This window comes from Hyperolius riggenbachi, chromosome 12 (assembly GCF_040937935.1).
Source record: "Hyperolius riggenbachi isolate aHypRig1 chromosome 12, aHypRig1.pri, whole genome shotgun sequence".
Classification (NCBI taxonomy): Eukaryota; Metazoa; Chordata; class Amphibia; order Anura; family Hyperoliidae; genus Hyperolius; species Hyperolius riggenbachi.
The window spans coordinates 198,372,399-198,400,364 of record NC_090657.1 but is presented as its reverse complement, the minus strand read 5'-3'; the positions used below and the strand labels follow the sequence as shown (position 1 = coordinate 198,400,364).

The following is a 27,966-nucleotide window of genomic DNA, read 5'->3' as shown; positions in this document are numbered from 1 at the left end:
CGGTTGTATGCGAATTTTCATGCGAATTCGCATACTATTTCGCATGGATGACTATGTATGCAAATTTAACCACGGCAGTGCCTGTGTGCTTCTCTATTGTTTCTATGCGAAATCGTATGCGAATTTGCATGAAAATTTGCATACCAAAACTGCATGCAAATTTCAATACATTGTATGTGAATCGCATAGCGGTATACGGTATGCGAATCCTGATGGCTCTTCCGTGCAGATTTTTTCTGCACAGAAAAACGCCCAGAAATCCTGACAAGTGGAAACAGTCCCATCCACTTGTACTGTCTATGCGAATCTGCATGCAGGAAACGCATGCAGATTCGCTCTAGTGGAAACGGGCCAATACTGAATGGCTTAGTTCAACTGCCAAAATTAAGTGCAAACAGGGAGGGAGACAAACTAGCATCTTTGTATGGATCCTTTCCAGGAGGTGCTTTTGTAAAGACTTAAGGAAATACTGAGAATCCCCCATGTGGAGATGGACTAGTCCAAATCTTGTCAAATATTTCAGCTGCTATGTTAACTGCTGATAGGTGACACAATAACATAGGGGTGAAATCACTCAAGCAGGAAACACCATCGCTTCCACTATGCAACCTCTGACAGATAATACAAAAACACACACACACAAAAAAAAGGGCTCTGCCTCTGACGCAGGAGACCAGGGTTCGAATCTCGGCTCTGCCTGTTCAGTAAGCCAGCACCTATTCAGTAGGAGGCCTCGGGCAAGTCTCCCTAACACTGCTACTGCCTATAGAGCGCATCCTAGTGGCTGCAGCTCTGGCGCTTTGAGTCTGCCAGGAGAAGATAATATTAATAAACACAGAAGAAGGCTGAAGGAGAACAGGTTGGAAAGTGAGAAAGTAGGAAATACAATCGAAAACCATGATAAAGAAACATAATTGTTCATATCCAAGTTACTGTAAACTTCTTTCCTTATTATTGTGCAGTTGATACTGTAAGTGTTCCCATAACCTCTCTGAATGTTGTTGCTGTCACTGCCTACGTTCAGTTTGGAATATATTGTTAAACTTTATTGATAAAGCGATAACATATTGTGCAGCACCGTATAATAGACAAGAATATATTCATTTACGCTAGCAACACTGTGATAATACTGTATGCCGAATGCAGAGAGAAGGAAACCAGGCCACTATACAGGAGTTGTAAGCTCGCAGGGGCAGGGACCTCCTCCTACTGTTTCTTATTTTGCTGTAATTTATCATATGAATGTAAACCAATTTCAGTGATTACATAACCGCACATTAACTATGTCTGTATATGTAATTGTATTGCTGGATGACTGTACAGTGTCTTGAACTTCTCATGTATATTTGTTCCCCAATATTTGTTGTGCACTATGTACAGCACTACGGAAGATGTTGGCGCTATATAAATAAATAAATAATAATAATAATTAGGTAACATTCTTGTCTATCATTTTTCCTGTTGTGTTGAAGACTCCTAGTGGGTATTAGGCATGTGTCAGCTGGTCGGTAGCCATGAGCTGTCTTATGTGCCAGATATTGGACAAATACAAGTTAAAGAGGAACTCCAGTGAAAATAATGTAATAAAAAAGTGCTTCATTTTTACAATAATTATGTATAAATGATTTAGTCAGTGTTTGCCCACTGTAAAATCTTTCCTCTCCCTGATTTACATTCTAACATTTATCACATGGTGACATTTTTACTGATGGCAAGTGATGTCAGTGAAAGGAGATGCTGCTTGCTTTTTTGGCAGTTGGAAACAGCTGGTATTTCCCACAGTGCAGCAAGGCTCCCACAGTGTGATGTCAGAACCAATGGTCCTGACATCACACTGTGGGAGGGGTTTTACCACAATAACAGCCATACAGAGCTCCCTGATGATCCGCTTGTAAAAAGGAAAAGATTTCTCATGGGAAAGGGGGCATCAGCTACTGATTAGGATGAAGTTCAATTCTTGGTTACGGGTTTTCTTTAAACACTGAACTGTGGAGTCGGAGCAATATTTGGGTACCTGGAGAGAGTCGGTTTCGTGAATTGAGAAGTCAAAGTTGTAATTGAATGATTTTTGCATCCACTCCATAGCCCTGCAAGTTGAGGAGTCGGAGCAATTTTGGGTACCTGGAGTCGGAGGTTTCATAAACTGAGGAGTTGGAGTCGGAATATTTTTGGACCGATTCCACAACTCTGGTTAAGCAGCTTACATTTTCAGAAATTAATGACATTACGTTTTTTGCTAACGTCAATCAATGTGCTGGTTACGTGGTCCTTGTATCGGTTTATAAAACTCCTTTAGAACTAGAACTCATTGGAAGTATCTTTGATTTCCTCCTCCAGCCTTGTGGACTGTATTGTAAAGTGTACTTTGGGTGGTTTAGTAACAAACATTGACTTTGTTTCTGTGCAGTCCCATGCATCATATATACCCAATTCCTGCCTGCATACTTTCTACTGGCAGAGAGCGAGAACATATAAACGAGGGCACAGATACAAATAAGCTAATCATGCTTCAGAAACCATACGATTACCTTTACTCTGTCTCTGTTAGGTCCCATTTCTCAGATATGCCTATTTATGGCATGTAGAATGACAGAAATGTGTGAATATCTGAGGAATGTGGGACCTGAGAAACAAATTAAAGATATGAAGCTAGTAAAGCTATGTACAAGAAAATGTACAAATATATTTTATTTCAGGAACACTTTACCCCGTCTATCTAAACACTCCAGGGCCGATGAGGGGACATAAACCCATTTCAAATTAATCTTCTTGCTAATCAGTCATAAGTAAACAAAAGTGCATGATATCCAGGATGCTCTAGGAGGAGGGAGTCTGACCTCCTCTTTCAGCAACAATGCAAGTTGTGCTTTGTTGTTAAAAGGAACCCGAGGTGAGAGACATATGGAAACTGCCAAATATATTTCCTTTTAAACAATAGCAGTTGCCTGGCTGTCCTGCTGATCTTTTTGTCTGTAGGGTCTAAATCACACTCCTGGAACAAGCATGCAGCTAATCTTGAGGCATAAATGAGCGATGCGTGCATGACATCATGTGGCGGGCAGGAAATTGTCCATTATTCGTATCAGTTGATCCACCAGGGGGACCGCTTTAAAGAGAATCTGTATTGTTAAAATCGCACAAAAGTAAACATACCAGTGCGTTAGGGGACATCTCCTATTACCCTCTGACACAATTTCGCCGCTCCTCGCCGCATTAAAAGTGGTTAAAAACAGTTTTAAAAAGTTTGTTTATAAACAAACAAAATGGCCACCAAAACAGGAAGTAGGTTGATGTACAGTATGTCCACACATAGAAAATACATCTATACACAAGCAGGCTGTATACAGCATTCCTTTTGAATCTCAAGAGATCATTTGTGTGTTTCTTTCCCCCTGCAGTTCTCATGCACTGAAGTTTCAGGCTGCTTGTTTCTTCCTGCAAACAGCTTTGCCCTTGTCTGTAATTCTTCAGTATGTGAAAGCCCAGCCAGCTCAGAGGACGATTTATCCAGCTTGTAAAAGATAAGAGAGAAGAGAGGAGCTGCTCTAATCCTAAATAATACACAGGCAGTGTGCATAGAGGGGCCTGGAAGGGGGAGTTCATAGCAGAACCACAACACTGAAGAACTTGGCAGCCTTCCAGACACAGGCTGACAAGTCTGACAGGGGAAAGATACATTGATTTATTACAGAGACAGTGATAGTATAAAGTGCTGCAGTAAGCCAGAACACATTAGAATAGCTTTTTGAACTTGTAGGATGATAAAAAACAGGATGCAATTTTTGTTACGGAGTCTCTTTAAGGTCGGTTAGGGTTCGGGGGGCTGTTATACACTCGCCTGATTATTGGCTGAGGTGGTCGTTATCCTAATTTCTGGTCAAATAATACATGAGCCAATTAATTTCTCCATAACCCAGAAATGATTACAGCTCCCTGTTCTGAAAGATAGGCACAGCATGTAGCATACCAGACTGTTTAGCGCATCAGGTACTGTACAGGATCAATTTAGAGGAAGGCCCAAGAGGTGACACGGGCCCGATACCGCCCATGGTCAGCGGAATCCAGATCCTGCCGCAGGAGTAAGGGTTAATGTTCCCATGGGTCTCTGCTTGGCCACACATAAGGAACATATTCCAATAGGTTTGTGGAATAATTTGAGAAACAAGCAATTTGGGTCTGTTCCAAACAATGTAAAGACGTATCCAAAATCAGGAAATGGTTGGAGACGCTGCCTTCCTGGATTATTTCAGACTTTCGCAGGCTTTCCTCAGCGGTGGAAGGGTTGTCTGAACCTGTCCACACAGCGGCTGATAGCTCAGGCTCGCCTTCCCTGCAGGCATAGGCTTTCCAGACGTGGAGGAAGACTAAGCAGATATATGCGTGTATATGGGCTTTTCACTTTGTAAAGCAGACCATATGATTGACGGGAAACTGGGCCACACTCAAAACATACAGCGATATGTAAACCAGTAAAATAAATTTAGCTGGTTCTAATAGAGGCAGATCTGTGAGCAGCACTCAACAGTTCCTCAGAATCAGAGAAAACACAGGTCTGTGTGGTGAAAGCGCCAGATTTTAAAGGACCACTATCATAAAAATTGTAAACATTTAAAAAATGCACGTAAACATATACAAATAGGAAGTATGTTTCTTCCAGAGTAAAATGAGTCATACATTACTTTTCTCCTATTTGCTGTCACCTACAGTAGGTAGTAGGAATCTAACAGAACAGAACAGTTTTGGACTAGTCCATCTAGGAGGGGGGGGGGGGGGTGTTCAGGGTTTTCTTTATTTTCAAAAGCACTTTGTGAATGGCAGTTGCTCCAATCAACTCACAAAAAAAGGGTGCAGTGAGCAGAGAGGCCGGCTAGCATCTTTGTAGAAATCCCTTTCAGGGAAAGTCTTTGCAAAGAATAAATGAAATGCTAAGAATCCCCCATGCAGAGATGGACTAGTCCAAAACCTGTTGGTTCTGTCAGATTTCTACTACCTACTGTAAGTGACAGCAACATAGGAGAAAAGTAATTTACGTCTCGTTTTACTCTGGAAGAAACATACTTAGAAAACCATGATTGAACATATGGTAACCGATTCTCTTTCGATTTGATTAAATGATTGAATCAAACAGCTGATCGAATTGAAATATCAAGTAGCGTATGAGCACCTTAAGTCTACTGCATAAAAAAACCCAAAAAGCACAAGACCGAACTAGGGCTTTAAGTAGCTGGTCAGAAAACACAGTTCAGAACATCAAAACATATGTACCAAACACCGTTTTCCAGATTTCAGCCTATACAGCACAATAAGCTTTCCACACCCTCCTCACTTCCCTGTATCTGAATACGGCACCAGAACATCTGACAAAGGCTGTTCTTATTGGCTGCCAGTATTTAGCGCTAGAGAAATAACAAGAGCGCCAAACATATCACTGGTTAGCAATATATTTCCAGGCTGAGGATCGCCATTTCCTCCAGAAACTTCAAGCAGAATTCTTGTGTAAGGTTTTAGCTATGAATGATACCAAGAACGCTGAAATCCCACGTGCAGCCAGAAAATCCAATGTCATATCAGAGGTATCAGGGGAAGGAAGAGGCTTGATGAAGAATATCAAACAAAAGAGAAACATTAAGTAATGTGGACACATTCTTCATCAGAACTTCTTACAAAGAACATTCTTGGAGGGCACAGTCACAGAAAAGAGAAGGAAATACAGTCAATGTTAAACTGAACAAATAACAAGAATGCTGCCCGAGAAGATTAAAACCGGAAGTGGAAACTCGTGGTGGCCAGCTTTCTGAAAGACAACCTATGAAGAAGGTGTATGTAGTGACATAGCAACTTAGCGACAGGTCATATAGTCAAACAGTAACATGCTACCGATAGTACCCGTATATTCCGGAGTATAGGACGACTTGGTTTATAAGACGACCCCCAACTTTTCCAGTTAAAATATACATTTTGGGATATACTCGCCCTATAAGACTACACCTCTTGACTCTTGGACATTTGTATACTGTACTGTATGTATGGTGCTATACTGTGTAAACAGGTACAGATACTGGTGCTGTACTGTATGTGGTACCCAGTATACAACAATCAACCAATCACGGCAAGCGATGTACCTTACCGGCGATTGGCTGGTTGTTGTATACAAAGCCTGCTTGGATTGGTAAACTATCCCCATCTCCAAGACTATCAGAGCAGTAGTGCAAACACGCCTCTTTCTCCCATCTGGCCTGCCCTTGTATACTATTACCTCCTTCTCTGCCTCTCTCACACATGCGCGCCTGTGCCGCTTCACTGCAGTCCTCAGGAGTGAGATCTGAGAGGCAGAGGAGGAGGTACAGTAATAGAATACAAGGGCAGGCCAGACAGGTGAAAGAGACAGGTTTTTTTTCCTCATACCCCAAGCATCCCAGGCGCCTGCAGCTTGCTCCACCCTTCACTTACACCTTCCCAGTGAGGTGCCCCCTCACCTCGTCATCGGCACCGCATTAAGTCACTTCTTTCCAGGAATCCTGGTGAGTGGATTTTATTCTACCATACTTGTACAGCACCGCCCTTGCTGCTTTCATACGACGCCGCACATGGTGGGGATGCGGCCGCCGACGTTCTTGAGCTTCCCCCACCGTATGCGGCAACCGCAGATTCTCCAGTCCGGCTGGAAAAAATGGAAGATTGTGTACCTTTGTCACAATGTCCACTCCACTACCTTGAGGATCTCTCCATCAGGTTCCCTTTCTCAACATTTCATTGATATGTACCCCTTTTGAAAGCCTGGACTCACAAAGTGCTCCCGGGTGTGGTAAAGTTTATAACTTTTTTCTCCTTCCCCTTTGCTCCATTACATACCACCCAAATCTTTGAAATGAGAAACAGGGACACTTTAAGACAAGCCCCTGCCACACCCCTAATCACGCCCCCAGCGCACCCCTAGCCACGCACTAAAAGTTCACAAGCGAAAGATATAATTTTACAATTTAAACCTCACTTGTATTTTTTAACATCTCTGGTTTTTCTTCATGGAAATAATGGGATGGGAATAAAGTTTAGAGTCAATTAAACACATTTTTGTCTGTAGAAAAATACATATATATCCATAGATCTTTACATTAGTCCTGAAAGAGGAACAAATGGTGAAGAAAGAGAGATAGAAGGATTTGGTTCCCAAAGAGGGACAGTTGGAAGCTATGCCATTAGTTTGTGCACTCCCATCTTCCCCCTCACAAGGGCGAGGGTGACCCAGCACATTATTACGTAATGACATGCGCCAAGACACTTAGAAGGTGGGGCCAGGTGAAGATGGGGATCACGGACTAATGGAGCAGCATACCCAATGGGACAGGTGACTTGCTATGCTGCCAAAAACCCTGCAGAAGCCCTGGGGAGCACAAGTCAGGAGTAGACCTGGGGACCCAGCAGCACTCGGGAGCCTGGGGCAATTTCCCAGGTTGTGCCTATGGTATCGCCGGCCCTGGATACAGTAAGTCCTTTAACCCTTCTGGCGGTTTTTAATAGATCGCCAGAGGGCAGCGCAGCGGGTTTTGTTTTAAAATTTATTTAAAAATCATGTAGCGAGCCTAGGGCTAGCGGCGAATCGGCGGGTAGCGGCGGCGATCGGAGTGCACACGCAGCTAGCAAAGTGCTAGCTTTGCAAATCGGCCCAGCAGGGCCTGAGAAATCCTCCTGTGCGGCTTACCCCGAACTACGTTCGGGGTTATCGCCAGGGGGGTTAAAAGATATAACAATTATATAATAAACAGTATAAGACAGTCATTGTTTTGTGATCAGCGGTGCCCCTTTGTTAAGGAATATACATGTATGATGGAAATGTTTAAATGTATGCATTTGCGTGTGGTCCGGTATTAGTCATGGAGAGAATCCGAAGACATAACAACAGAAGTTGTTTAGGTGATACCTTTAATGACTAACTGTACAAGATTCCTTTGCAAGCTTTCGAAACTTTAAGTTTCTTCTTCAGGCATGTTTCAGAACTGGATCAGAACTATGGTTCGTCACCAGCCTCTACACTTCCATCCCTCATGAGTCTGGCATTAGGGTCATTCGTGACGATCACAATCAGATAAATTTTTCCCCTGAGTTGGCAAACTTCCTCCTTGAGTTGTTGAACATCGTACTCACCCGCAATTATTTTCACTTCGAGGATAGCTTCTTTCAGCAGCAGCAAGGAACAGCGATGGGGAGCAATGTGGCCCCCAATTATGCTAATCTTTTCATGGACTACTTTGAACTCATGTATGTGTATGCTCTGTACCTCAGACGTTGTGGTACAGAGGGTGGTGGCTGGATGGTGTAATGGTTAAGGGCTCTGCCTCTAATACAGGCAACCTGGTTTCGATTCTCGGCTCTGCCTGTTCAGTAAGCCAGCACCTATTCAGTAGGGGACCTTGGGCAAGTCTCCCTAACACTACGACTGCCTATAGAGCACGTCACAGTGGCTGCAGCTCTGGCGCTTTGAGTCCGCCAGGAAAAAAGCACGATATAAATGTTCTGTGTTTGTTTGTCTGTGTTGTTGTGCTGGCCGAGGTACATAGACGACATATTCTTTATATGGACTGGCAGTGACGCATCCCTTTTGTCCTTTAAGGATGATCTCGATCATTGTCTTTCCACCATCTTCTTCAGTTTGGGATACAGCCAGCCAGAGGTACACTTTCTAGGTGTTTCCTTTCGAGAGGGTACCCTACACACCTCCCCATACAGGAAACCGACAAAAATACACACTTACAGGCCAAAAGCTATCACCCCCAATGTCTCAAGAAGGTACTTCCCTATAGTAAATTTTTGTGGCTACTCCGTATTTCCTCAACCGATGAGGCTTTTTCAGCAAGGCAGGTATCATGTTCAACAATTTTAAAAAACAAGGTTATGATGACCATCTTCTTTCTGAAGCTCTGGCTAGGGCCGAAGATAAGGACCGCTCCTCCCTGCTTACGTGTAACCCTAAACCCGATTCTAAACGCATTCCTATGGTACTTGCATATTCTCCCCTATCCCTACAGGCACAGAAAGCCATGACAAAATATTGGCACGTGTTGCACATTGACCCTGCATTGGGTGAGACATTCCGTGAACCTCCCATTTGTGCTTTTTGACGATCAAAAAATCGGAAGGACTCCCTGGTCCATGCCAAAAGTGATAGACCAACCACCGAAAGTCGTGGCAAATGGCTCTCTAATCTACCTAAACCAACGGGTATGTTTCCATGTGGGCACTGTGCACAATGCAGCTATGTGTACAAAGGCAATTCTTTTCCACATCCACGTACAGGGGAACGGTTTGTACTAAAAGGCTTTGCCAATTGTTCAACCACGTTTGTTGTTTACTGCCTCTTTTGCTCTTGTGGCAAACTATATGTTGGCCAAACCACTAGAGAGGTACGCATCAGAATAAGCGAACACCGCAGCAACATACTCTGTGGTGAAATAGATTCCCCGGTGGCACGCCATTTTCTAGAGGCAGGCCATAATGTCACCCAATTGAGGTACAGGGTGGTGGAGGAGGTGGCCCCCTCATATAGGGGAGGAGCTAGGGAGTTGAAATTAATGCATAGAGAACTCTACTGGATCTACAAATTGGACAGCATATTTCTTCATGGTATGAATGAGGATGCCAGTTTGGTCCCTTTTCTTAAATAGTATGTAGGTTACCGTTATTGGTGGTCCTGGCCCGCTTCCTGCCTATCCCAGCTGGGTGGGTAGCTCATACATTTATGTTCTTATGCTGGTGCTTTATTGCACCGAGTTTCATCCTGCTTATAAATTCTTCCCCTTTAATTGACGGCACTGACTGATTTTATTAGTATTATTTGTATTTATTTTCGTTATTTTTGTTTATTGATGGCACTGTACAAACAGCTGTTATATGGACACTGCTCTTTCCATTACAAGACCCGTGATTTGGACTTTTCCAGCACCACCGTTTGCCCCCAACTCTGTTTCCTGCGAAAAAAGACACCCCAAGGTATTCTGTTAGGTGTATGACGAGTTCATAGAAGATTTTATTTTTTGTCACAAGTTAGCGGAAATTGATTTTTATTGTTTTTTTCACAAAGTGTCATTTTTCACTAACTTGTGACAAAAAATTAAATCTTCTATAAACTCACCATACACCTAACGGAATACCTTGGGGTGTCTTCTTTCTAAAATGGGGTCATTTGTGGGGTTCCTATACTGCCCTGGCATTTTAGGGGCCCTAAACCGTGAGGAGTAGTCTAGAAAACAAATGCCTCAAAATGACCTGTGAATAGGATGTTGGGCCCCTTAGCGCACCTAGGCTGCAAAAAAAGTGTCACACGTCGTATCGCCGTACTCAGGAGAAGTAGTATAATGTGTTTTGGGGTGTATTTTTACAAATATCCATGCTGAGTGGGAGAAATATCTCTGTAAATGGACAATTGTGTGTAAAAAAAATCAAACAATTGTCATTTACAGAGATATTTCTCCCACCCAGCATGGGTATGTGTAAAAATACACCCCAAAACACATTATACTACTTCTCCTGAGTACGGCAATACCACGTGTAGCACTTTTTTGCAGCCTAACTGCGCTAAGGGGCCCAAAGTCCAATGAGCACCTTTAGGCTTTACAGGGGTGCTTACAAATTAGCACCCCCCAAAATGCGAGGACAGTAAACACACCCCATTTTGGAAAGTAGACACTTCAAGGTATTCAGAGAGGGGCATGGTGAGTCCGTGGCAGATTTCATTTTTTTTGTCACAAGTTAGCAGAAATGGAAACTTTTTTTTTTTTCTTGTCACAAACTGTCATTTTCCGCTAACTTGTGACAAAAAATATCTTCTATGAACTCACTATACCTCTCAGTGAATACTTTGGGATGTCTTCTTTCCAAAATGGGGTCATTTGGGGGGTATTTATACTATCCTGGAATTCTAGCCCCTCATGAAACATGACAAGTGGTCAGAAAAGTCAGAGATGCTTGAAAATGGGAAAATTCACTTTTTGCACCATAGTTTGTAAACGCTATAACTTTTACCCAAACCAATAAATATAGGCTGAATGGTTTTTTTTAATCAAAAACATGTTTGTCCACATTTTTCGTGCTGCATGTATACAGAAATTTTACTTTATTTGTAAAATGTCAGCACAGAAAGTTAAAAAAAATCATTTTTTTGACAAAATTCATGTCTTTTTTGATGAATATAATAAAAAGTAAAAATCGCAGCAGCAATCAAATAGCACCAAAAGAAAGATTTGTTAGTGAGAAGAAAAGGAGCCAAAATTCATTTAGGTGGTAGGTTGTATGAGCGAGCAATAAACCGTGAAAGCTGCAGTGGTCTGAATGGAAAAAAAGGGTCTGGTCCTTAAGGGGGGTAAAGCCTACGGTCCTCAAGTGGTTAAGGAGCGTCTAACTGATACCCTCTAACGAAGGGACCCCCCAAAACGGAGCTGTCAGGGTATTACTAACCCCTATGGGACATTGCATTGCCATATGTCATTTTCTGCCTCCTGCATCAATTTTGCGCGCACAAAGTGCTGCGATTTGAGCGATCATGGACTTTTGCGCGCGCAATTTGCAGCATGTCGCGCGAATAGCTGCAAATTGCGCGCACAAAAGTCCGCGAACGGGACTTCACGTGCTAACTGTTTAGCACACCCGTGCTAAACAGTTTGCACGCCTTTGTGAATCAAGCCCTATATGTTCCAAGGGGCTTTGTGTTGTTCTACCCCACTTTTGTTGTATCCCATTGTATACTGCTATTTAGCTGTATGTGTTACTTGCCCTAATTGGGCTCACTTATTTTTTCAATACAAATCTTTATGCAACTTACTCATGCTGGTGTGCGAGTCAATACTTTTTTATTGTATTTGTAGGACTGTTATGACAGCCCGGTTTACAGACTGAGCACCCGATTGTGATACTTTGTTTAGTACTTTTGTGTGAACCAGGTGTGCAAACCTTTTCTATTCAATTTCTGATCCAGTTCTGAAACATGCCTAAGGTTTCGAAAGCTTGCAAAGGAATCTTGTACAGTTAGTCATTAAAGGTATCACCCAAATAACTTTTGTTGTTATGTCTTCGGATAAATGTATGCAGTCATGGAGCAATGTTCACTTGCCACTTATGGCTGTCTTATACATTATGGATTAAAAAACTGCTATAGTCCAGTGCTGCCTTCTTGTGAATGTACTGTGTTCCAAACAGTGCGCTGTTGCCATGGTTGCAAAGTAGTGCAATTTATAGTTACCGTCAGATTTAGCAATCTATAATGGCCATTTAGCAGGCTCCAAAATGGATACATTATGTTAATAACATTAAATTACAGAAACACATACACAACACCATCTATAGTTAAGGCAATATTCTAAAGAAAATGGAAATTCTCTTTTAAGAAACATACAGGCATAAATGTCTTTGCGCTAGGATCAATGATTTGTACCAACAGGAAACGGTCCAGCTGTTGCCATGGCGGTGATGTTTTGTACATCAATAAGGGTGAGCCCAAAAGACGCTGCAGACCATTATTTTTGGATCAAGGTGAGAAAATGCATTTAGCGCTAACGAGAGCCAATGAATTCTGCTAATGCTAATAACAGGAAGTGGTCCGGCCTCTGGCTAGAGAAGCCTGCCGATCCTCTGGGAGCTGCGTTCGTACATATTGTTTTGTTTACGCTAAATCTCCATTCTGCTAACTCAATTTGTCGGCCCCCACAGCCCATCCAGGCTTCCCGAGGAGGCTCTCTTCCCGTTCCTGACTGCTGAACCTTGGAATATTCGGCACAGGCCTCCATGGTGCGTCGCCCCCGTCCGCAGGAGAAAACATCGACAGCAGAGAGAACAGATGTTGGGGGAAAAATATTTAGGCTGCCTAATTGCATTATTGTTCTGGAATTTCATTAGCGGCTGAGTGATTGATTATCTGCTTTCACCGGCGGTTCTGTTTAACGGCATCACTAAGACACAGACGGACAGCCAAAACCTCAACAGGCAAACACAGAACACTGATTCAAGTCCATTTTTGTATTGGCTGTCACATTATTGGATGGCTTTATATACTGTAAGTAACCGGTAATTGTTCTTCGCCAACCTTTCTAACGTAAAAGGGTTGGTGTACTGCAACCGAAGTCTCAGGCCCTCATTCAACTAACTTTGCTCTAAGGTCAGGCATGTCCACAGTCAGCCCCGGGGGCCAGTTCATTCTATGCAGGCCGTAGCTGTGATGCCGCATGCAGGAGCCACCATGTGTCTCCACTCTGCCTCCCCTTTGTTCGCCGGTAGGTTATCAGCCACCACTGTTGCAGTAGCAGCCACCACTGTAGCAGTAACAGCCACTGATTAGCAGCCACCACTGTGCCAGCAGCAGTAACAGCCACTGATTAGTAGACAACACTATGCAAGCAGCAGTAACATCCACTGATTACCAGCTGCCACTTTGCCAGCAGCAGTAACAGCCACTGATTAGCAGCCGCCACAGTGCTAACGGTATATGGGTTATTTCCAGTGGAAATGTTTTATTTGACAGAATGCCACAGCCATAGTGTACATAACAGCAATCAGAAAAAAACGGTGTTTAACTTCTCTAGTTCGGCCCCCTAGCTCTCTCTAGAACAGTTTGGACACCCCTGTCTTAGGTTTTCTCTTCTTCAAATTACATTTCCAGCACATAGAAAGCGAAAGAAAAATACAAAGACTTTGTTTAATTAGTAGTATCACACTCAAAATAAGTTAGGGATGATCGGTTTTGAGTAATTTTTGTGGAAATACACCTATAATGTTATGCATAAACTGTACGGATACTGAAATGATCTCTCACCCAGTTCGATCAACCTGGATAGCCGGAGCACAATCCTCCCGTGGTTCACCCCACCATTGACAAGTAAATCCAATAAATGCTAAGAAGGCATTCAAAAGGCTCTTCAAACTTGCGTTTATGACAAGATCAGCACCGACACAACATGTTTCGGGGTTACCCCCTTCCTCAGGTGTACTGTTTGTACAAAAATCCTATTAGTATAACTGTTAGAGGTCTAGTTCCTATATCCATACACAGTGAATGGCTTGACAAAATACAAAGAGAGGATGTATGCAAACCAAACACAAAATATACTCACTGGCAATCTGTTTCTTGTAATATGCAGAATATACTGTACAGTACATGTAGTAATGAGATTGCAGTGTTACAGTCTCAGCCACGGCCTTATTTTTGCGAAAGCCACATAGGTGCCTAGACAGGCTGCTGCCCAAAGCAGTACAAGGAAAAGGTGGTTGCTGCATATGGAAGAGGAAACTGCAAGTGAGGAGCAACACATGGAGGAGAGGAACTGCTGCCCAAGTAAGCAGGGGTGTAACAATTGCCCCCAGAACCCCCTCCGTTGCAGAGGCCCATGGACAAAGGGGGCTTGGGCCTGTGTTGAGGTGCAGAGCAGAGAAAAGCAGGACTTTTCCTTCTTCCAGAGAGCAGAGTGATAGCTCCTCACTCCTCTCTTCAGTGTCACATGGTAAGGAGAGGGTAGGATGGATAGGGTTTAGCGTGGGGGCCCAGCTGGCAGAGGTTTGCGGTGCCCCCCCCCACCTACTTCAAGTTATGCTCCTGCAAGCAAGCTGTACATAGAAGAGGGGCTGCTGTATTATGGATGTTGCACGCGGAAAAGGGAGCTACATATGGAACGGGCTGCATATGAAAGGGGAACAACAAGAAAAACTTAGAGGAGAAAGTATAAATGTAACTTTTATATCGGCCACGCCGGGGCGTAACTACAAGGGAGCAGTATTTGCGACCACAGGGGGACCCAGAGCTGTGGGGGGCCCCAACTACTAACCTTTCCTTCCTCCGATACAGAGGACCATTTTTCACTCTCTCTGATATCGGAGTCCATCCTTCAGATCAGGTGTTTTTGTTAATAATAATCCTACTGTAGCCCTCTTGTGTGCAGTAGGTGTTTCACTTATAAAGGAAGGGAGGAAACACATGCCAGAAACCCATATGTGTAGACACTCCCTTATATATACCTTCCTCTCAGGAGATCAGTGCCATCACCTGCCTCACAAAATCTACAACAGACATACATAATATATATATATATACATATATACATATATATATATATATATATATATATATATATATATATACACATACATATATATATACACATACATATATATATATACATACATATATATATATCTGCAATAACCGCTGCTAAAAAAAAACTTTGCAATGTGTATAGCACTACAATTCTCCTAACCTTCTAATTAGCATCTCTAGGAAGGGGGAACTCTGTGACTATCAAACCTCTGAACAATTTACACAGCTGCTGAAAACTTTTCTGTGTAAATGCTGTAATCCCATTTCTGTGTTCAGTAGTCATGTCTGCTGCCCCTTTTTGTGTCAAGCTGTAATCACATATCTGGGTTCAGTAGTCATGCCTGCTGCCCCTTTTTGTGTCAAGCTGTAATCACATATCTGGGTTCAGTAGTCATGTCTGCTGCCCCTTTTTGTGTCAAGCTTGTGGAGATATATTGAGGTGCTGATGATATTAAGGATAACAGGAACATATTCTTTCATTTTTTTCTGCCAGAAGGGAGCAGGTTACCTTGAGTTGCTTGGGGCAAGGAAATGGGTGATTGTCTTGACCATATGAGAGGCTTTGAGTCTGTATGCAGTTCCTCTGAGAGTGCTAATGGGATTATCTGCCTGACTTTTGAACTCAGGAGACGGCTTATTGTCTCAATACACAAAGCCAGAGGACCAGAGTCTGGAGACTAAAGGTCCGTACACACTCCGGACTTTAGGCAACGACGAGTCCGTCGTTGCCTCCCGCTGGGTGGGCGTGCCAGCGACAGTCCGGCGTGTGTACGCTCTGTCGTCAGACTGATACGGCTGTTTCTGAGCGATCCGCCGGGCGGATCACTCAGAAACAGCCGTATCAGTCTGACGACAGAGCGTATACACGCCGGACTGTCGCTGGCACGCCCACCCAGCGGGAGGCAACGACGGACTCGTCGTTGCCTAAAGTCCGGCGTGTGTACGGACCTTAACACAGGAACGTTTGAAATGTACATGACAGGCTATTAGAAATGGGTGAAGTCCTGTTGATACCATTTTTTACCTGTGGAAATTAAATCATTAGTGGAGGTGCTATAGTACCCTTTTCATGTATGTGGATCTCTGGAAATCCCATTTATGTCTGAGAACTGAGACAGGAAAAAGCCGTAATCAAGTTTTCACCTGGAGTTGAAAGGCTCACTTCACAATCTTTGATGTATGGACTTTTACCTGGAAATGGAATATGTCTGAGATTTAATTAAAACCTAGTTCCTCCCCTCCCCAAGGAAGTTGCAGCCTACAGGCGTAGCTCAGAGTATAAAAAGCAGAGGCGGATGCCTAGTGACTGTCTTCTCTTGGAGGTAGCGAATAGCTAGGGAGGATCGCGACTCCTGGTCGAAACGGCGTCCTCCCGTCAAACAACGTTCTAACCTAAGCTGGTAACGTTCTTTTTTCCCCCGTTTATTTTTACTCAAATATCCGTGTGTTGTATCTTTGTAACCTGTTATCTTTGTAACTTTTATCTTGTAACTATTTTTACTTAGTTTTTTGTAATCTTTTTGTATATATTAAGTTCTGCATTGTTCTATGTTTTTCTAGAATATTAAATTATTATTTAATAAGTTTGACTTCTGCCGTACTAAACTAACACTCATAGCCTAGAAGAGACTGAAGTGTAACCGTGTATAAGTTCATGCCTAATTGTACGCTTGAGCAACACTACCGTATGAAATTGTAATTGCATTGTGTGTGGGGGCGTTTGTCATACGTTGGCCTAAGCGCGCAGCTGACCCAACGTACGAACAACGCCAGTGCGAGTAGCGACAGCAGAGTGGCTAACAGTATCGTTCGGAACGACTGTTAGTGGGTTTTTGCTTCACGACAGTGTAAGATTGCAACTGTGTGTGTGTGTGGGTGCATGGCGTTCCCGTATTTGGCCTAAGCGCAACGCTGACCCAAATACGAAAACGCGGAGTGCGCGCTGAGGACTCGACAGCAGAGTGGAAGTGTCTAGCGAACCGCTAGTGGTGGCAGTGAGAGGTGTTCTGAGGGGTCCCAGCCTTGTTTTAGCTTGACTAAGGCTGCTTCCCCTCTCAGTCTGGAACCGTATACGCAGGCGTGCCGCGGGCCGGTTCCTGACAAAGCTGTAATCACATATCTGGGTTCAGTAGTCATGCCTGCTGCCCCTTTTTGTGTCAAGCTGTTATCACATATCTGTGATCAGCAGTCACGTCTGCTGCATCTTTCTGTGTAATGCTGGGCATACACGGGGTCGTGTATTTTTGTGGCAGATAGATCTTTAGATAATTTCCAACATGTCCGATCTCCCGTTCAATCTATTTGTAGCTCGATTCCTGATAGAGGTGAATGGAAAAAGATAAGAAAAACGAGCTGTGGAGAATTGCGCGGCAAAATCAATCGAGTGTAGAATTGAGCGGAAAAAAACGTTAGGTGTATTCCTTGCATTAAGCTGTAATCACATATCTGTGATCAGTAGTCACGTCTGCTGCCCCTTTCCGTGTAAAGCTGTAATCACATATCTGTGATCAGTAGTCATGTCTGCTGCCCCTTTCCGTGTAAGCTGTAATCACATTTCTGTAATCAGTAGTCACGTCTGCTGCCCCTTTCCGTGTAAGCTGTAATCACATATCTGTAATCAGTAGTCACCTCTGCTGCCCCTTTCTGTGTAAAGCTGTAATCACATATCTGTGATCAGTAGTCACGTCTGCTGCCCCTTTCCGTGTAAGCTGTAATCACATATCTGTGATCAGTAGTCACGTCTGCTGCCCCTTTCCGTGTAAGCTGTAATCACATATCTGTGATCAGTAGTCACGTCTGCTGCCCCTTTCTGTGTAAAGCTGTAATCACATATCTGTGATCAGTAGTCACGTCTGCTGCCCCTTTCCGTATAAGCTGTAATCACATATCTGTGATCAGTAGTCACGTCTGCTGCCCCTTTCCGTATAAGCTGTAATCACATATCTGTGATCAGTAGTCACGTCTGCTGCCCCTTTCCGTGTAAGCTGTAATCACATATCTGTGATCAGTAGTCACGTCTGCTGCCCCTTTCTGTGTAAAGCTGTAATCACATATCTGTGATCAGTAGTCACGTCTGCTGCCCCTTTCCGTGTAAGCTGCAATCACATATCTGTGATCAGTAGTCACGTCTGCTGCCCCTTTCCGTGTAAGCTGTAATCACATATCTGTGATCAGTAGTCACGTCTGCTGCCCCTTTCTGTGTAAAGCTGTAATCACATATCTGTGATCAGTAGTCACGTCTGCTGCCCCTTTCCGTGTAAAGCTGTAATCGCCTATCTGTGATCAGTAGTCACATCTATTTATTTATTGTATTTATAAAGCGCCAACATATTACGCAGCGCTGAACATTAATTTAGGTTACAGACAATATTTAGGGGTCACATACAGCAATATGACAATACAGGAATACAAGAAAACCAGATCACAGAGCACAGTATGAGTACAAGTTAATGCTTAGTCAGTCACTGGATGGAGCATGGAGATTAGGCAAGTTAGGTTCACTCAGATGCATAGCATGGGTTCACTGTAATGGAGGTGCATGTTCAGGTAGGACACAAAAGGAGGAGGACCCTGCCCAAAGGCTTACAATCTAGAGGGAGAGGTAGGGACACGAACGGTAGGGGACCAGAGTTCAGCTGTGGGTTTAGAGCACTTGTGAGGGGTGGAAGGCCAGAGTGAAAAGGTGAGTTTTTAGGGCTTTCTTGAAGATGTTGAAGGAGGGGGCTGCCCTAATGGGTGGAGGTAGGGAGTTCCATAGTGTTGGAGCAGCTCCTGAGAATTCCTGGAGGCGTGCATGGGACTGGGTGATGCGGGGGGATTGGGCGGTTAGGCGAAGTTCATTGGAAGAGCGGAGTGAGCGGCTAGATGTGTACCTCTGAGTAAGATCGGAAATGTAGGTTGGACAGGTTTTGTGGACAGATTTGTAGGTCAGACACAGTATCTTAAATCTGATTCTGGACTGGATAGGAAGCCAGTGGAGGGATTCTAGGAGGGGATCTGCCGTGGTGGAGTGATGGGAGCAGTGGATAATTCTGGCTGCCGCATTCGTGATGGACTGCAGTGGGGCTGTTCGGGTCATAGGGAGAACAGACAGCAGGGCATTGCAGTAGTCAAGGCAGGAAATTATGAGGGCATGGATGAGGAGTTTGGTGGTGGCAGAGGTCAGAAAAGGGCGAATCTTACAGATCAGTCTACTGCCCCTTTCCCTGTAAAGCTGTAATCACATTTCTGTGATCAGTAGTCATGTCTGCTGCCATTTCAGTGTAAAGCTGTAATCACATATCTGTGATCAGTAGTCATGTCTGATCTATGCTCTCTGCAGAAGTATAGAGTTACAGCGTAAAGGCCCATACTCACCTAGAGATGGATCGGGGAACACACAGAGATGTGACCCTATGAAGGGTGTTCCCACGATCCATCTTCCTACACATGGTAACACTCTTCGTCACACGATGGGCACAAACGAGTTCAAACAATCACAGCACTTTGCACGGGAGTCGTTGGGGATCTTAAAGATCAGATCCTCCATGACGGTAATAATCGATGTGCTTCGCAAAACGTTGTTCATGTAATCGGAATCACATCGCAACATCGTGGAAATGATAGCTCGTAATGCAAAAAAATTGTTGGTTGCGCGAAAATAAGTAAGAAAAATTGCGATGTGGGTACGGAGCTTTATGATCAGGACTGATTTACAAGGCATGTGAAAAAGGATTTGCTAAGGAAATGCAGTAGAACTGCTGTACAAATTATTATTCAGACAGGCATTATAATTGCAATATTCACTAGGGAGCAATCTGGGGCTACTTTAACAAATGTGTGTTGTTACTACAGAAAACATTTACAAAATAATTGACTCACTTTAGCCATGAATATGAAAAAGTAAGGCCCAGGCCCAGTGCACACCAAAACCGCTAGCAGATCCGCAAAACGCTAGAGGTTTTTGAAGCAGATTTCAGAGCGATTCTAGGCATGTTAAGAGACGTCTTCTAAACATGCCTAGCGTTTTTGGGAGCGTTTTTGTGTAGCAGATGTCATATATTGTTACAGTAAAGCTGTTACTGAACAGGTACTGTAACAAAAACACCTGGAAAACCGCTCTGATCTAGCGTTTTTCAGAGCAGTTTGCGCTTTTCCTATACTTTACATTGAGGCAGAAACGCTTCTGCAAACCACAAAAGTGCTGCAGTAGCCACGTTTGCGGTTTGCTAAAAACCTCAAACTGCGAAGTTCACCAGCCTATTGAGATACATTAGCCAAGCGTTTTCACAGGCGGAAGCGGTTTGCGAAACGCTTCAAAAACCGCTCGGTGTGCACCAGGCCTAAGAGAGGGTACAAGCTACACGTGTTGTTTTCCTGTTTGCAATTCATAATGATCTGAAACAAAGGAAAAATTATGTCTATTTTTCTCAATGGGCTCGATTCACAAAGCGGTGATAACCCAGTTAAAGACTTTAGGCGTGATAACCATTTTTATCATGCCTAAACTCAGTTTAGGCATGATAAGTTTAGGCATGATAAGTTTAGGCGTGCTAAGTTTAGATCGCATGCAAAGTCCCGCACGCAAAGCAGCGCCATTAAACTCTATGCAAAGTGCACCAGACTTTGCTAGCGCAAAACTTTTGATCAGCTGTGCACTGCGGTGCTAACCCAGTTGGTGCTTAAACTTATCATGCCTAAAAACTTATCACACCTAAACTTATCATGCCTTAACTTATCATGCCTAAACAGAGTTTAGGCGTGATAAAGGGCTTTTCACCACGGTGCTAACTGTTAGCACCGCTTTGTGAATCAGGCCCATTATGTCTGAGTAAGTATATCTGCAAAAATGGCTAAACTGCTTACATTACCTTATATGCATATTAGGGAACTAATAAAGCACAGGGTAGTCAGCACACCAGAATGAAGCAACATGTAGGCTTGATTAACACATAAACACCCAGACACAGAACATTTATATCACGCTTTTTTCCTGGCAGACAGAGAGCAACAGAGCTTCAGCCACTAAGGCACACTCAGCAGGCAGTAGCAGTGGTAGGGAGTCTTGCCCAAGGTCTCCTTACGGAATAGGTAATGGCTAATACAGTGTCCAGTTCTGTCCTGTCTTATCAGTTGTTGACAGTTGGCATCAGTTCAGTATGTGTTTCTATGGCTGTGTTCACACATAAATCTGTACATTTCCAGTCCAGTCAGTTTTGTATGTTGCTATGGTTGTGTTCACACATAAAAGGTGTACATTTCTGGTCCAGTCAGGTAAAACTGATACAAAACTCATGTGTACAGGTTGCTTTCTCTTTCTATCTATACAAGCTCAAAACGCTAGGTACAAAAGTAGAATGAAAATCATGGCGTATGTTTCCATTAGTGTGATCCCTTTGCAGCGCAATTTTTTCACAAAAGCAATCATCATCCTGTTGCATTTTCTTTGCGATTCAGCTCCTGTATTTTTGCATAGGAGTGCAGGAAAATCGTCTAGCAATCACACAGATATGAGATTTGCCCCGTTCTTTTTTATAGCGCAAATCGCAAGTGCAAAATGTATTGCAATCACGCCGCACACCCAGCAGATCACAGCGGAAACGCAGCTGAATCCCAGTGGTGAAAATTGGAAAGAAACAATCATTTCCTGGTGCAAAGGAGCCCTTATTGCATTTTTTTTTTACCCTGGTGGGAATAAGTAGTGTACTTTCTTACTGCCATTCTGCGCTTCCTCCACAGTTTACAACAACAAGGCAGGAGGTGCTATGTACAAACACATGAGGGGGCAAGGATTTAAAAAACCCACATCTCATTAGCTAATTGACAGCGTGTTCCAAAAGTCTATAGCAGTGATGGCTAACCTTGGCACTCCAGCTATGACAAAACTACAAATCCCATCATGCCTCTGCCCCCCAAGTTATGCTTAGAGCTGTCAAGAGTATTGCAATGCTTCATGGGACTTGTAGTTACACCACAGCTGGAGTGCCAAGGTTATCCATCACTGGTCTGTAGCATCGCAGAAAGATCACAGAACCATTTTATTTTTCCAACACAAAATAAACCATAAATGTTAGACAACTGAAAGCTAAAAATCACACGTGAAAATCACCGCAAACATCATCCTAATCACACACTCTGGACCTTATTCAATTCACATTTTCTCTTAAGTGATATTTTCGCATCAATAAAATGCCCTTTAAGCCACCAGCAAGCAGGAAAATACCGAGCAATGTGCTGAAATGTTATTTTAAACAAGATGAAAAATTATCTCAAAGGAGAAAACGTTTGAGAAAAAAAGTGAATTGAATAAAGACCCTTATGCATCCATTAATAGAGAAGTGGTAGGTTTTCCAGTTCCCTTACCTTGTAGAGTCTTATGGAAGAAAAGCCAGTTGCCGTATTGAGAGAGGGCAGCAGGTGTGATCAGCCCAGCTGGGTAACTCAGTGCCCCAATCCTGGCCAGTCGCTGCACCCACAGATCTGCCTCCCCCCCCCTCCCTGGTGGTCCCATATGATGAATTGGGATCACATTCATGGCATGAGGCAGCAGCTGGGAGACGGACCTCCCAAACCTTCCTGCAATTAGCCAGAGAAAAAGATGCGGGGGAAGATAGCGAGCGGCCCATCTCTCTGCAGAAGGTGGGACTGTGGCCTTTGTGGCCGCTCAGGTTTCCGGTTGATCAGTCCCAGGTAGGGAGGGCGATGAAATGGGCTTTTCTTCAGCATCCACCCTGTTCAGAACAAGAGGCCTCTTATTCCCCCGCCGCTCAATAGGAAGATTGGGAAAGAATTAGCAGAGGAAGCCCGCACTTAATTAAAAAAGGAGATTTATGAAGTTTTAAGTGTCCTGGGAAAAAACTGCCAGAGCAGGTACAAGACAAAAATACGCTTTGTTCAAGCTAATGCTCAACTCAGTTCCAATATATTAAAGAGAACCTCTCTATTATCCTCCACTGCTGCACCGACATGAAGAATTTTACTGTAAAGGTCTGGTAAACTCTTAGCTTGTTTAGGATCTATGGCTAATATTATTAGAAGCAGAGTATCAGCAGGACAGCCAGGAAATGTGCGTTGTTTGAAAGGAATTAAATATCTCCTTCTTTCCTCTTTCAATTTTTTTCTCCTAACTCACCTGTTGGGCCAACAGTAGCGACCCTCCCTCTTCTAGGTGGTCCATCTATCGCTGGAAGACGGACATCCGGGGTCACTTTCCTTACTAGTCCCTAGTTCGCTAGGACCTTTTCCCTTTCCCTAAAGCATGCCCCAGAAAGTTGGGTATAGTCCTCTGGGGCATATTTCAAGCGATCACAAACATGCACTACCCTGTTTGTTTACAGTTTTACATTGTTAGTTTGTTTACTTTTTGACGACTTTGAATGCTTTGTATACTGTTTACATCCTTCTAGCATAGCAATCTTTGTTACTATTTTTCTGTTGTTTTTCTTTTACTGCATTGCTGTATATCGTTACAAAAATAAAAAAATAAAAACTAATAAAATCTTTGAAATACAAAAGGAATTAAATATGGCAGCCTCCATATCCCTCTTACTTCAGGTGGCTTTAAATTACTGGCAAGTATAAGTTATGCAGGTTCTGGGGTCTCCCACTTATAAATAGCACCTAAACTGCATCATTGTAGCCACAAGACCAGTATAATTCAAGTCGGTTAGAAATTAAAGAGGACCTGTAGACAAAAGTGCATTAATAAAATTCAGCTCCACCTAAACTGCTGCATGCCCGAAGATTTATAAATTTTTTTTTGCTTTTTGTTACAGTTATCGCCAGGTTAGGATTTACATCACAGGAGCCTATAGGCACAGACGTCCCAGCACCTTAGACTTTGCCCTCCATGAACCTACAAACACCTGCTGAACCGCACCGCAAGTGTGCTGGCTGCCCCAGCTGTCACTTCTCCCTTACCCGGCACAGTTAGCTACGGGTTTCCTTTATTATTAGGTAACCAGAGGAACCCTCAGTATTAAGTAGCTAGAAGTGACCCCGGCTAAAGTAAGATCTGGTCAATAGAGAACAAGGTGAGTAACCTCAAGACTCTGCCGGCAGGAGGGAGGCACTTGGGGAGGGGAGTGAGTCGCCTGTCCATCATCAGGAGCCTGTAGGCACAAGCCTACAGTGCCTTATGGTAAATCTGTCCCTGGTTATCTGTGCTTCTCCATGAGTTCTCCAAGGCTGGGCCATCTCTAGTTATCACACCAAAAGTGCACAAGACGTTTTACATGGAGTTTACTTTCTTTCGAGAGGAACTGTAGGAAAATAACATAATTAATGAAATTGCTTATTTTTTACAATATTCATTTATTATTTAGTAATTCATTACCTGGATTTTCTTTCTGAAATTTATTAAAGGCGGCAACAACTTTAGTACTGGCAGGTGATGTCTGTGGAATTTTTGTTTACTGATAGTTCTAAAGCGAGCAGCCAGTAGAAAAGCACTCTACTCTCCCAGAACGCTCTGGGGAAAGGAGGGGGGGGGGGGTATCGCAGAATCAATAGCCTAGGGCTAAGCTTCAGTGGGAGGGTGAGGCTGGAAGTGTTTATGATGCTGAAACCAGGATATTTAAAGGGAACCTGTACTGAGTAAAATTATTTAAAATAAACACATGAGGTCACTTCAAATGAACATTACATAGTTACCTTGCCATCAGTTCCTCTCAGAAGCTTCCCATTTTCTTCGGACAATACGGTAATCCCTTCCAGTTCTGACAACATTTTGTCAGAACTGAAATATATCAGTTGCTGTCAGTTATAGCTGAGAGGACAACTGATGTGCCAAGTAATGTCTATGTTTCCCTATGGTTCAAGTGGGCGATGTTACAGTTTAACAGTGTGCTGACCAGGAAGCTGTTATGGGTAATGGCCATTTTCAAAATGGAGGACGGAGAATTCCCTTGATCACAGTGGACAAACAGGACATGGGAGAGGAGAAAGAGATTGAGGAGTAGACTACACGGGAGGTAAGTATGACTTGTGTATGTTTATTTTGACTTTTAATTTTCAGTTCAGGTTTTCTTTAACCACTTGCCGACCAGGGCTTTTCTGAATGATCGGTGCTGCGTGGGCTCTCCAGCCCGCAGCACAGATCAGGTTTTAGCCAGGGCGATCAGACTTACCCCCTTTTTTCCCCACTAGGGGGATATCCTGCTGGGGGGGTCTGATCGCCGCCGGCTCTCTGCGCTTTGCGGGGGGGGCTCTTCACAGCCCCCCTCCGCAGCGTTTTCAGCGCTCCGTCCCTCTCCCTCCCTCTCCCTTCCCCTCTGAGCTGCGCAGGACGGATATCCGTCCTGCGCATTGTAGGATAGGCTTCAGCCTATCAAATGACGGCGATCCCCGGCCAATCAGAGGCCGGGGATCGCCGATCTGCCTTACGGCGCTGCTGCGCAGCAGCGCCGTATGATGTAAACAGCGGGGATTTCTTCCCCGCGTGTTTACATTTTGCCGGCGAGTCGCGATCGGCGGCTCTCCGACTGTTCACGGAGACAGCCTCCGTGAACGGACATGGAAAGGCCGCTCGAGCGGCCATTTCCATGGAAACTTGCAGACGACCAGTTTACGCCAATCGGCGTTAGCTGGTCGTCAAGAGGTTAAGTGGGGTGGGTATTCTGAATAACATACTCTGATATACCGTAATTCTACTATGTGCTATTATGGTTCTTCGATGTTCAAACGATGTTTTGGCAACACTGATTTGGAGGGTGTAGCCTTAGCTTTGCTGCACCTGTTGTATTCTCAGTACCTATTCTGCTGACCCTGGCTGCTACAGACTACTATCTAGATGGCGCACATACTAACACACGTCGTCAGTGATAACAACAGAAACACAACAAGGTGCCACGGCCCGAGCTGGGTGCAAGTCACTTCACTACTGACTATATGGACTGACCATCCGGATCTTCTCATGGGTCAGGCTACAGAGGGTGACACACGTGTGGCAGCACTAGTACACAGCTCAGCACTAAGTCAGTGGACATTTTTTTCAATTCATTTTGAGTTTATATGACGTAAGAAGACAATTGCCAGCTGCGTGTGCAACAAGAGTGGCCGAGGCATGGCGAGTAATCCTAGAGAATGCAAACTTTCCAGCATAGTTTCCTCACCACTGAGACATACTGCTTTTCAAACAACCACTACGCTGGCATTTTAAAGTCCCAACTGGCAAATTGAATTCAGAAGCAAAAGACGAAGTTTGAAGATTCAGAGCACACTGATCCTCTCTATCATCATTAGTTCTCCTTTAACTTAAAATAAGAAATATATCAATTTGAATAATAGAAAGAACATTTAGAGACAATCAAACACTTTTTTTTAGTAAAAAAAATACATATATTGAGGCTACTTGCAGACCAAGACGTTGCATTAGGTGCCACGTTAAGGTCGCATAACGTGCACCTAACGCATCGTATGGTGCTGCAAGAGAGGACGGTAGAGTGAGCCACGTTAGGCGGCTCTATCCCTATAAGGTCTCCCAGAGTGGCGCTGATTGGCCGGCGGGACCACGTGATGCGGAGCGAGACACTCCGCATCACGTGGTCCCGCCGGCCAATCAGCGGCCACCAGTGCAGTGAATATTAAGTAGCCATGTGCGCGGTTACTGTAGCTGGCTCTCCCCGCCTCCTCCGCCCCCCACTGCGCATGTGCAAACAGTCTAACGGGGCTATAGCCGCTCTAACGCCGTAGCATGCTGCAGTTTCCCGACAACGTGCAGCGTTACATGTAACGCAACGTGGGCTGTGTGAACAGCCCACTTGTGTTACATTGCTGTGCATTGGGGGAGCGTTACAGGCGCACTAACGTGCACCTGTAACGTCCCTGTGTGGAAGCAGCCTTAATGTACATACAGCATAGTTATGTGTGTGCTAGGCACTGTACATCCACATGTCTATCTCATCATGTCACGTCACTTCCGGTATCCTTTAATTGTAGAGAGCCACAATATTCCAACATGTATACAGCATATTAATAAGAGGACTATATCTGTAAATTATTCCCGAAAGAGGGACAAATAAGGGAAAAAGAGGGACAGGGGGATTTAGTTCCCAAAGAGGGTGTGTCCCTCTGAAAAAGGGACAGTTGGGAGCTATGCAATACTAGCCTTAGGCTGGTTTAATACTGAATTCTGGTGGTAGCAGTGTGGCCCGGGGGCCCTGCCCCCAAAAACAGCTTTTGGGGATTACTGCATTAGCACACGGTAATCCCCATCTGGCATCCAGCCAAGCGGGAAGTGACGCTCACTTCCTGCGGCCGTAGCGATCATATGCAATTTAATGCACAATGCGTAAAACTTGCAGCGGTTGTTTTAAACCACGCTTGTTGCCATAGATTTAAATGACTATGGGTCCGCCGCAGGTTGCTCCACGGTAACGTACGTATGCACTCGCGTCGGGTATGTGGCGAAAACATCCCTTCCATCACATCGCGCTGTTAGTATGAAGGGCCCCATAGACTATCATTGCCCTAGCAGTAGGCTGCGGTAAAAAGCTGCACGGTGCCAGTGTGTCCAAAGTATTTTTAAACAATGCAAAAAATGTCAGTGTTGTAAAAGTGCAATAAATGTATGTGTGTGTATATATATATATACACATTATATATATATATATATTCCCGAGCATGGTCCTAAAATAAAGCTGTGCAGCCCAGTGGTATGTGGTGTTACTCAGCAATGTGAGGCAGTCAGGGTGGTGCAGGTTATATATAGCGCCCGTTATGAATGTGAAGCCACATTAGAATGTCAGTTATCCCACACAGCAATTGCTGATGACCGACATACCAGGAGGGCACTCCGGGGTCAGGCGGGTCCACATCCTCTGCAGTTTCCTCACACCGCTGTGCACTGGTTCCAGCCGCTAGCACTGCAGCACTGTACTGACAGAATGACACTACACTACTATCCTGCGTGTAACAGG

At 44.0% G+C, this 27,966-nt stretch overlaps 1 protein-coding gene across 10 annotated transcripts in view; it reads right to left on the bottom strand.

Annotated features, from left to right (window-relative positions):
• EYA2 (EYA transcriptional coactivator and phosphatase 2) overlaps positions 1 to 27,966 on the bottom strand; it is a 252,785-nt gene that overhangs the window by 128,230 nt on the left and 96,589 nt on the right. The window contains exon 1 of one of the 10 annotated variants that reach the window (XM_068262951.1): positions 27,831 to 27,879. The exons of the other annotated variants lie outside the window; for them this stretch is intronic. The gene's annotated coding sequence lies outside the window, so the exon portion shown is untranslated. Of the gene's footprint in view, positions 1 to 27,830; positions 27,880 to 27,966 lie in introns of those variants that run through there. 10 annotated transcript variants of the gene reach the window in all.